At 36.2% G+C, this 11588-nt stretch overlaps 1 long non-coding RNA gene across 2 annotated transcripts; it reads left to right on the top strand.

Annotated features, from left to right (window-relative positions):
• The first annotated feature begins 1913 nt into the window (after window positions 1-1913).
• LOC131530734 (uncharacterized) lies at window positions 1914-5265 on the top strand. 2 transcript variants are annotated; one of them, XR_009268464.1, is made up of 4 exons: window positions 1914-2238; window positions 2336-2424; window positions 4509-4561; window positions 4642-5265. It is a non-coding gene; the product is annotated as an uncharacterized LOC131530734 (long non-coding RNA). The 2 variants fall into 2 exon arrangements; XR_009268465.1 differs by lacking the exons at window positions 4509-4561; window positions 4642-5265 and adding an exon at window positions 3281-3812.
• The last annotated feature ends 6323 nt before the right edge of the window (window positions 5266-11588 follow it).

Raw genomic sequence — 11588 nt, 5'->3', positions numbered from 1 at the left:
TATAAAAAACCTTAATAAATAACACCTATAATTAAAAATAATACTGTTCATACATTTAAAAATCTCACTATCTGTGGTTCAATAATAAAAGGCCAAGTACATCGGTTACAGTGTGGTGGGCTTAGGGCGTGAGGCGGGCCTCGGCCGAGGCGAGAGAGCGGCCAGAAGGAGTACGAAGGACTGAGCATTAACCAGAGCTGGACGCTGTTTCAGCTCTTGGATTTTTTCTAATCCTAACCCTAACCCATTTTACCCCTTATGGACATAACTACACCATTCCTAAACCTACCCATTTTACCCCTTATGGACATAACTACACCATTCCTAAACCTACCCATTTTACCCCCAGACACATAACTTTACCCCTATCCAACCTAAACCTACTCTGTCTACCCGAATAAATTACCCAAACAAATTTTATCCATAAATATTAATAAATACCTAAAACCTACCCTTAGTAGGGAGGTTGGATTAATAAATAATACCTATAAAAACATTAATAAATAACACTTATAATTAAAAATAATACTCATTCATACATTTAAAAATCTCACTATCTGTGGCTCAATAATAAAAGGCCAAGTACATCGGTTGTGGGGTGGTGGGCTCATGCCGTGGGGGCGGGCCTCGGCCGAGGCGAGAGAGCGGCCAGAAGGAGTACGAAGGACTGAGCATTAACCAGAGCTGGACGCTGTTTCAGCTCTTGGATTTTTTCTAATCCTAACCCATTTTACCCCTTATGGACATAACTACACCATTCCTAAACCTACCCATTTTACCCCCAGACACATAACTTTACCCTATCCAACCTAAACCTACTCTGTCTACCCCGAATAAATTAAAGTAATATAAATACCTATAAAAAACCTTAATAAATAACACCTATAATTAAAAATAATACTCGTTCATACATTTAAAAATCTCACTATCTGTGGTTCAATAATAAAAAGGCCAAGTACATCGGTTACAGTGTGGTGGGCTTAGGGCGTGGGGGCGGGCCTCGGCCGAGGCGAGAGAGCGGCCAGAAGGAGTACGAAGGACTGAGCATTAACCAGAGCTGGACGCTGTTTCAGCTCTTGGATTTTTTCTAATCCTAACCCTAACCCATTTTACCCCTTATGGACATAACTACACCATTCCTAAACCTACCCATTTTACCCCTTATGGACATAACTACACCATTCCTAAACCTACCCATTTTACCCCCAGACACATAACTTTACCCTATCCAACCTAAACCTACTCTGTCTACCCGAATAAATTACCCAAACAAATTTTATCCATAAATATTAATAAATACCTAAAACCTACCCTTAGTAGGGAGGTTGGATTAATAAATAATACCTATAAAAACATTAATAAATAACACTTATAATTAAAAAATAATACTCATTCATACATTTAAAAATCTCACTATCTGTGGCTCAATAATAAAAGACCAAGTTTATCGGTTGTGGGGTGGTGGGCTCATGCCGTGGGGGCGGGCCTCAGCCGAGGCGAGAGAGCGGCCAGAAGGAGTACGAAGGACTGCGCATTTACCAGAGCTGGACGCTGCTTCAACTCTTGGATTCTTTCTAATCCTAACCCTAACATTCAGAAATTCACCCACACAAAGTTTGTATAGATTTATTTGTATATTTATTTGGTTCTGAGCAGTGCAAAACAATGGTTTAAATTGTGGATGCTGACCAAATGCAGTGGTTGCAAAGCATTACTGTTCATGTGATTAATCGGAGTAAAGCGCTATCTTTTGTTAAACCCTTGATATTTAACATCCTCAATGTTCTGGTGACTGTACAAACTGGAATTGATAAGAGTAAATGTGTTTTGATGCAAGTTATACTATTTTTATAGTGTGTTTATGTGCGTGTGTGTTTAACTCCTGCTCTCCACCAACATGTGTGTACAGCGGTTTGGCACCTCCATAGTCCCAGATCTGAAGCTGTTGTCAGCTCATCTTTGGCTGGACTGAGACCTTTATTGTACCAGAGGACATGATTTCACTTTTTTTTCCCAGACCAAACAAGCATGTTTGCTTTCTGTAATATCTTGAAATAATAACTTTGTTAAAGCAAATTTTGCATTTCAGATCTATTTTTACCTTGCATGTAATTTTCTCCAGGTTAGGTGGGATCTGGTATTTGCCTGAATAAGTCTCAAGGCATCAAGGTCATTTATAGACTTTAGTTCAACGAGACACTAAAGCCCTGTTCTCTCTCACAAGTTCACCTTGAACAGGTTTCCTTCTCTTAAATACCTTGAAATTTGATCTCTATGCATCTCCTTTGAGTTTTGTAGTTTACATTTAAACCTACTGTCTCAAACTGTTTTCCAGGTGAGCTGGGCAGCTTCTTAGATGAGTTGGATGTGCTCCTGTTCTGTTCCTTAAAGGCAGCTAACCTGTTTTGTTCGAGGCTAATGTAGGTGAGTCCTGAAGTTGTTTTTCATCCAGAATTAAGTTCTATTAGGCTTGTTTGCTCTTTGAACTTGATTGAGTTTTAAATTAGACTCTTTTAAATTTTGCATATTGTATGTAATGTGTTTAGTCATGTTCTGCAGCAAAGCTGTTGTGGATTGTGTCCATTCTTCAATTTATCCTTATCAACCAGTGTTATGTTTACTGTTTGGTGAGGACCAGAATAGAGAGACAGGTGCAAATACAAAACCACAAGCTCAAATGTCAGATAGACAGGGGTTCCCTGAACACAGTGATGAGACAGATTAGGTAGAGAGATGTCTTTAATATGCACACTACAGCTTTAGGGATGGATGATCACTGGTGTGTTAACTTAACAAAACTAAACTTTTTTTTTTTTTCTTCTGTTCTTAGTGCACTTTATTTGATGTTTTCTTAACTGTTTAAATTCATTTTTAAATCAGTTTTTCAAATTCAATTCCTTGGTTTTATTTTTGTTTGTTTTTATGAATATAAATTTTATGTAAAGCACTTTGAATTACCATTGTGAATGAAATGTGCTATATAAATAAACTTGCCTTGCCTCAGTGTGGATGTTTGTGTTGTAGTTTGCTTGTCAGCAGTCTTTGTGCCCATTTTGTATTTAATTGAGCAATTTATTTTTTATTTTGTTTCCTTTTTTCTTTTTCTCTTTTAAAGTCATTGTGTTAATGCCTTTTGTCCCAATTCACTGTTTGTGCCCCCCTTATGGATTTTTCAAGCCTAAAACCAAGTACTTTCTGTGTGCATTTTGTACCCTATTTTTGTCTGCTTTTTCATTTGATTGCCTTTGCACTGTTCCTTTCATGTGTCCCTTTTCTTTAGGAATTTGCAGGTTTTATGTTCTGAACAATCGACAGCTTTTATTAGTGATGTATAAATGTTTGTAAATAAGTGTTTGTCTTTTGAATTTGCTTTTGTCTGTTTTCAGGCTTCTAATTCCCCATTGTGGTTCATCTGTGGTGTTTTGGTGTATCTATGGCTGATTGACACTGATTGTAATTGTAGCAGCCAATCTGTTGTTCAGAGTCACAGCTCCACCTGTCAGTTTTTCTGATCTCTGTTCACTTGCTCCGCTACTGACAATCACATTTAATATTTTGACACTGGATTCAGGACTGACAGTGGGATGTCAGTTTCACCTCAATACAATCATACAATTACATGTTTCGCTACGGCATTCATGCTCATTGTGTCAATAAGAGCAGCCACTCAAAACCTTTTTTTGCTGTTTATAATTTAATGCTTCTTGCATTTTTGTTCTTTTGTACTTTTATTTGTTTAGGATCTTTATTCAGTCTCACACCTCAAAGTTGATTGAAACGTGTGAAACTGATTTGATGATTCTTATTTTTCTTTCCCCCCTTTTATATTCATGGCCCTTCCTGTTTTTACTGTAAAGCGTTTTAAGCCTTTTTTTTATTATTATTATTATTTTTTTATCTTGTTTGTGCCCTTCTGTTTCTGCTTTCATAAGCTTTGACTGCCTTTGGTATTAGTTGCTGGTTGTGTATTTGTCTTATTCTGTGCTATTGTATTGCCATTTGCTCATATTTACATTTACATTTAGTCATTTTGCAGACGCTTTTATCCAAAGCGACTTACAATTGGGGAATACATAAAGCGATTCATCTTGAAGAGGCAATCCGACAAACGAAGTGCTTGTAACACCAAGTCTCAGGCATTGTTTAAATAAGTACAAGCTAGCAAGGGAAGGAATAAATAAGGAGAAATTGTTTTTTTTTTCATATTCTTCTTATCATTTTATTTAAATATACACACATGTATACACACATGGGACCTGAGCAGCTATTCCCTTCGTTTCTGCTTTTTACTTTTACAGGCTATGTCTTATACCGTTTGTACTGATGCCAGTTTAAGTTTACTGACTTCACCTTTTATGCTTATTTGAAGTTGCTTCTACTTTTCCTCCATTAAACAGGGTTTTTTCTCCCTTGTATTGATGCTGAATGTATTTTAAATTTTTCACTTGTTTTATGGCTTTATACCCCTTTTACATCACAACCTCTTTTGATTTTCAATCCCAATCAAGCTTCCATGTTTTAGCCATGGTGGCTGATGTAGACTCCTTCATTTTGTGGTCAGGTACGTTGTCCCTCTGCCAGTGATGCCTTTGTTTTCAGTTCTGCTGTTGCTTCATACACAATTTTCTACTGGCCCTACAGGATTTGTCTTGTCTGCTGGTCCTGTGAGGTGTTTTTAACTGGCATGCTAGGGTTAGCCAGATGTGCTGGTGGTTCAGATGCTCTTCATGTTCCCGGCAGTCACACTGCATCCCAGCTCTGCTGACTATCTGGAATTGTCTTGCTAGTCTGGCACTGCATATGGTCCAGCCTTGTTGGCTTCCCTGTGGTTTTCAGGTTTGCTGACTGTACTTTTGCTGGTTCCTTCTGGACGTTTATTACTCAAGGTAGTTCACTCGCAGCTGGTCATATTTGCTTCTGTTCCGGCATGCAGTGTGTCTGGATGATGCTGAATTTGACTTCACATTAACAGCCTGCTGCAGTAGTTAGTTTGTCCCTTGATGTATGTTTGTGTTATTTGCATTGTCCATATTTGTTTTTATTTCATGTGTGGAAAATAAAATAAAATAAATAATGTGAATTTTTTTCCCTTTTTAGGGGTAGTCTTTTTAGGGGTAGTCTTTTTAGGGGTAGTCTTTTTAGGGGTAGTCTTTTTAGGGGTAGTCTTTTTAGGGGTAGTCTTTTTAGGGGTAGTCTTTTTAGGGGTAGTCTTTTTAGGGGTAGTCTTTTTAGGGGTAGTCTTTTTAGGGGTAGTCTTTTTAGGGGTAGTCTTTTTCTCTAGTAACTCTGTTACTAACCCACCCCACCAGTAACAGAAGCAGTTGATGAATAAGACTGACCTAACTCCACAGTGAAACTCCTTGCAGTAAAATAGGATTCAAACCAAGCTAAGGCTGAATCACATGAATAACTGTCTCTAGATCACCAAAAGATAAAAAAGATTTCAATTTACATAAACCCCTAAGCTGGAAAATACTAGCACTCACAACAGAGTTTATTTGTTTGTCGAACTTCAACTCCGAATCAAAAACAACACCCAGGTTCTTTACGTGAGTATGGATATTTGGTTGCAAGGGTCCTAAACTAGAGGACAGGGCGTTAACCAAATGAGGGGAGCCAAATAGAATGACTTCAGTCTTGTTCTCATTTAACTGAAGAAAATTATCACCCATCCAGCTTTTGATGTAATTTACGCAAGCAAACAACGCTGATAATGACTTAGAACCAGGTTTGATTGACATGTACAACTGGGTATTATCCGCATAAATGTGATATGGGACCTTGTGAAACTCAAAAATGTAGCGAAGGGGGAGCATATATAAAGCAAACAAAATAGGGCCCAAGATGGAGCCCTGCGGCACCCCACCAGTAACAGAAGCAGTTGATGAATAAGACTGACCTAACTCCACAGTGAAACTCCTTGCAGTAAAATAGGATTCAAACCAAGCTAAGGCTGAATCACAAATACCAACCTCGGTTTTTAACCTGTTTAACCCTCTGGGGTCGACAAATGCGTATACGCGTTTTGAGGCAGATTTTCCTGATAAGGCCGAAATGAGCTTGAATTACTCTGCCATTTTTGATCGTACAGATAAAAGCAATACACCATTCGAATCTTTAAGGGGTCTACTTTTATTTGTATACACTCATAATAAAAAATAAACTTTGTGCTTTTGAAGAATAAAGAAAACAAACAGGGTGTGCTCTCTGTCTTTTCCGTCTCCGCGAACTGCTTTTTGAAACACGTCACTAAAATGAACTGTAACTCAGCAAATACTTCACACAGAGACATGAGAAATATATCTGTAGAAAGCTTGACATGTCTACTGTTAAATGAAGTAAGTTTTACCGAAAACAAATATTCTGTGATAAAGTAATCCGTGTGAAACCAAGGACATGTCCAGTTTTTCCGTCTGGTCTCATTATCTTTAATTAGGTCACGCCCACGCGCTGCTCGCGCTTTTGTTATTACAAATCTCCACGTGAGCCACGCGGCATGTAAACACCCACACCACCATAAACAAAGCAGCAACATGTTCATCTCGGATACTTTTCAGTTTTGGAAGAACACGCTGTGAGGAATAAGCCTTGTATTTACCTCAGAAACGCGCTGAGAGGAAAAAGCCTTGTATTTACCGCCAGAAGACACGCTGAGAGGAAAAAGCTTTGTTTACTTCACAACCCGAACGCGAGCGCAGCTGGAGCCGGCGGAGGAGGAGATACTTTATACCGAGTAAGTAATGTTTCTTAATGACATTAGATAATGTGTTGTTGTGACAAATTTGAAGGCATTTACTAGGTGAACTTTTCCCAAACTATAACTCCAGAATAAAATGTGTGAAATCGAGTGCAACATTTTGAAATATGATAGGCAACCTTTCATTGCATTTAAATGTTGCACGACGTGAGGATAGTTATATGTTCTATAAACAATGATATAAAAGTAATGTCTAAGAAAGTTTAGACCAATCTTTACTGTGAAGTAGCCTACTCTGTTTGCAAATACATGCTCAAACATGTTTATAATAAGCTTAACAATAATAATTTAGTTTCTCAGTTATAAAATGTTGTTTTTGTATTGTATGAAAATGCATGCAAAACATGTGTGCATCTATGTTATAAAATCACGTGGGCAATATTGGTGATTGCTAATGTAATAATATAGTTGCTCCTGATAAGACTATCAACATGCTCACTAATTTATTTATTCATTTTAGTGGGGGGGGGGTGCTTTATTTATTTTGAATAGTAATATGTAGGCCTATATATTATAATAAATATAATGTACTGTTTTTGCTGTACTTTGGATCAAATAAATGAGCTGAAGACACTTAAAAAAAAAAAAAACATTACAAATCTTACTGTTTAAAAAATTTGACTGGTAGTGTATGTATGGTCACCATGTTTGCTTTGTCTTTGTCCGTTCATTGTGTTGCTCACGTCTGTTTTGTGTTTTCTCATGCAGTTTCTGCTGTCTCCTGTTTTCCTGGGTTCCAGTTTCCTGCCACTGTTTTGGATATTTTGGATATTGCACCCACGGTGTCTTGACTCTTCTGTTGTTTATTTGTTCCTAATAAACTGTTTAACTGCACTCTCAAGTGAATCTTAAGTTATTTTATGTGATAGTTATATGTATACACATTTCTTTTTTCCTCACATTCTTTCTTGTAACTCTTCTCTCTCAGTCACACACCTGACTCAATGGCTCATTATGGAGCTCATTATGCGGGCCTTTGTCTTCTCAGGTGTCAGTCACAGCATTATCCAGGATAGTTCACGCCCTCTCGCATAGAGCCTTTCCACTCAAAAACTGACTTAGAAAATTTAAATCAATATATATATATATATATATATATATATATATATATATATGTGTGTTTTCTCTGAATGAGTGAGTTAGATTATTTTCAGATCATTTTGAAGCAAATATTCTAGGCTACAAGATCCAGTTCTCAAAAGTCTTGTGAACAAAGGTTCTGTATGTGTTTTATGGCCTTATTTCAGTTACTTTAAAATTTTAGTTTTTTTCAGACCACGCATAAATGTTGTTTTCTCAAAAACACAATCATGTACGTACATGCTGCTCACATATTATTGTAGCCCAGTTTGTGCTGAATACAGTTTTTTTTTACTTTAGCCATTAAAATGTTTATAAGCAAATGAAAAAAGCACAAATGTCAGGGCATGTCAAAACTTCTCTGGGGCCCCAAAACACCCTCAGACCCCAGAGGGTTAAAAGAATATTGTGATCTACTGTGTCGAAAGCCGAACTTAAATCCAACAGTACCAAAACTGCACAATTTCCAGAATCCACAAATAATAACAAGTCATTCACCACTCTTAACAAAGCAGATTCAGTACTATGCTTAGATCTAAAACCTGACTGAAAGGGATCCAATATGTTATTCTCAATTAAGTAATGCAATTCAATTCAATTCAATTCAAGTTTATTTGTATAGCGCTTTTTACGATACAATCGTTGCAAAGCAGCTTTACAGGAAATTAAGTTTCTACTATATATATGCATACAAATACACACACATGAACATATATATACATACATATACACATACACACAGAAGAAACCCAATATATTTAAGTTATGACAGACTTAACTTGGTAATTATGTGTTGTCTGAGGTTTGGCATCCTCCGTGGTCCTCTGAGGTGTTGCCATCATCTCTTCTCAGGTGTTTGGTCATCTCGGATCTTTTAAGGGTTGGATCCAGACTGACGCTTCAGTAATTCCTAGAATCAGAGAAACAGACAGAGACATAATTAGCATAGCTGCTGTTCTATTCAAGCAAAAATGATTTGTTCAACACAATCTAAAGAATTATAATGTACATTTGATCAGATATAAATGCAGTACAAGATTATAAGATGCATTATGTGAATGCTTGGCAAAATAGATTTGTCTTTAATATAGATTTAAACAGAGAGAGTGTGTCTGAACCCCGAACATTATCAGGAAGGCTATTCCAGAGTTTGGGTGACAAATGTGAAAAAGCTCTACCTCCTTTAGCGGACTTTGCTATAATAGGTACTACCAAAAGTCCAGAATTTGGCGACCTTAGGGAGCGGGTTGGATTATAGCGTGGTAGAAGACTAGTTAGGTACGCAGGAGATAAACCATTTAGTGCCTTATAGGCAAGTAATAATATTTTGTAATTGATCCGGAACTTAATAGGTAGCCAGTGCAGAGACTGTAAAATTGGGGTAATATGATCATATTTTCTTGACCTGTTAAGGACTCTAGCCGCTGCATTTTGGACTATCTGTAGCTTGTTTATTGAAGATGCAGGACAACCACCTAACAGTGCATTACAATAGTCCAGTCTAGAGGTCATGAATGCATGAACTAGCTTTTCTGCATCTGAAACAGGTAGCATGTTTCGAAGCTTGGCAATGTTTCTAAGATGGAAGAATGCTGTTTTTGTAACATGGGAAATATGATTTTCAAAGGACAAGTTGCTGTCTAATATAACACCCAGATTTTTGACTTTAGAGGACATAACAGTACATCCGTCTAGTTGCAAATTGTAGTCCAAGAGATTCTGAGTACTGTTTTTTGGACCAATAAGTAATATCTCGGTCTTATCCGAATTTAATAGGAGGAAATTATTGGTCATCCAATCTTTTACATTTTTAACACAATCTATTAGCTTAGATAGTTCAGAAGTTTCATCTGGTCTTGTTGAGATATATAGTTGAGTATCATCAGCATAACAATGATAACTAATCCCGTATTTTCTAATAATATCACCAAGGGGCAACATGTATATTGAAAATAGCAGAGGAACTAGGACGGATCCTTGTGGTACTCCATACTTTACTGGTGATAGTTGAGATGACTCCCCATTTAAAAAAACAAAGTGGTAGTGATCGGATAGGTAGGATCTAAACCATCTTAAAGCCTGCCCTTGAATACCCGTATAGTTTTGTAATCAATCTATGAGTATGTCATGGTCTATAGTGTCGAACGCAGCACTAAGATCAAGTAAAACTACCAATGAGGTGCAGCCTTGGTCTGACGCAAGAAGCAAGTCATTTGTAATTTTAACAAGTGCAGTTTCTGTGCTATGGTGAGGCCTGAAACCTGACTGAAATTCTTCATAGAGATCATTTTTTTGCAGGAATCAGCACAATTGAGCAGACACAACTTTTTCTAAAATTTTAGACATAAACGGCAGATTTGAAATGGGTCTGTAATTTGCCAGTTCACTAGAATCTAGTTGTGGTTTCTTAATAAGAGGCTTAATAACCGCCAGCTTGAATGGTTTTGGGATGTGACCTAAAGATAACGATAAGTTAATAATATTGAGAAGCCGTTCTTCTGCTACAGCCCAGGTAAAAAAGACGTAGTATTAAATATATTAAAAATATACTTGAAATTCAAGTAGTATGTTTATAATACATTTGTATTCCCAACATGCTTATTTGAAGTGCATTAAAAATATACTGAATTGCATTTTAATATATTTCTAAAAAGTATGCTAGAAGTACTTTGGTAATAAATATATGCTTAATTACAATTTTAAGGAATATGCTAAACAGAAGCATACTTTTAATGTGTTAATAAAAAGTATACTAGAAATACTTTGGTAATAAATATATGCTTAATTACACTTTTAAGGAATATGCTAAACACAAGCACACTATTACTATATTTCTAAAAAGTATAGTAGAAATACTATGTTAATAAATATATTCTTAGTTACACTTTTAAGGAATATACTAAACACAAGCATACTTTTAGTGACGTTTTAGTGTATTTACAGAAAACACACTTATGTTACTCTTACATAACTTTTAATGTACTTTATATTGCAGTAGGCCTACACATGGTTATATTTTAAATATTTATGTATTTATAATTTTAATATTTGGAAAAGTACGATATTTTGAAAAACATTTTTTTACATTTACAATGTTCAAACCTTTGTCAAATATTGTTAACCATTGCAGTATTTAAAATATGTTGTTTAATATGGGTTATGCTACTTTGGTTTATTAGGCTGTTTTTCATTACATGATACATTAATTGTAATAAGCTAGGTGTTTATAAACTTGTTCAAGCTTGACGGCTTTATTTTCTAATATACATTTCAATTCCCACAAGGATTTCAACATCGTATCTGATACCAATGAAGTATTTACAGGCCATGGATGATGACATCGAGAATGTGTGGATGACAGGATTTTTCAAGCCAACTTAATGAGAAAAAAACAAAACAAAAAAAACACGTTTATTTGTGTTTAAATTCAAACAACACAGACTGAACCTGATTGGTTCCAGAGCCATTGGACGGCTCTGATTGGTTCGTATGATAATGAGCTCGCAGCAGAGAGCTTCTTAAATCAAATATGATGTGCGTGCAAATGTCCCTTGAATGTGAATATAAGTCTAAATTTAAACAGTGTTATATTATATAGAGTGATCGTGTCTCTTTAGGGCGCTTGGAGGAAACCAATTCATATGGATTACTTTGGCGATGTTTTTTTGCGATTAACTTTTTGAAACGTGAACATCTTTGATGAATCTTTTCATCGGAGGGACATACATCTCTCAGATTTCATTAAAATATC

This window comes from Onychostoma macrolepis, chromosome 22 (assembly GCF_012432095.1).
Source record: "Onychostoma macrolepis isolate SWU-2019 chromosome 22, ASM1243209v1, whole genome shotgun sequence".
NCBI classification, from domain to species: Eukaryota; Metazoa; Chordata; class Actinopteri; order Cypriniformes; family Cyprinidae; genus Onychostoma; species Onychostoma macrolepis.
This window is presented reverse-complemented; position numbering and strand designations above follow the sequence as displayed.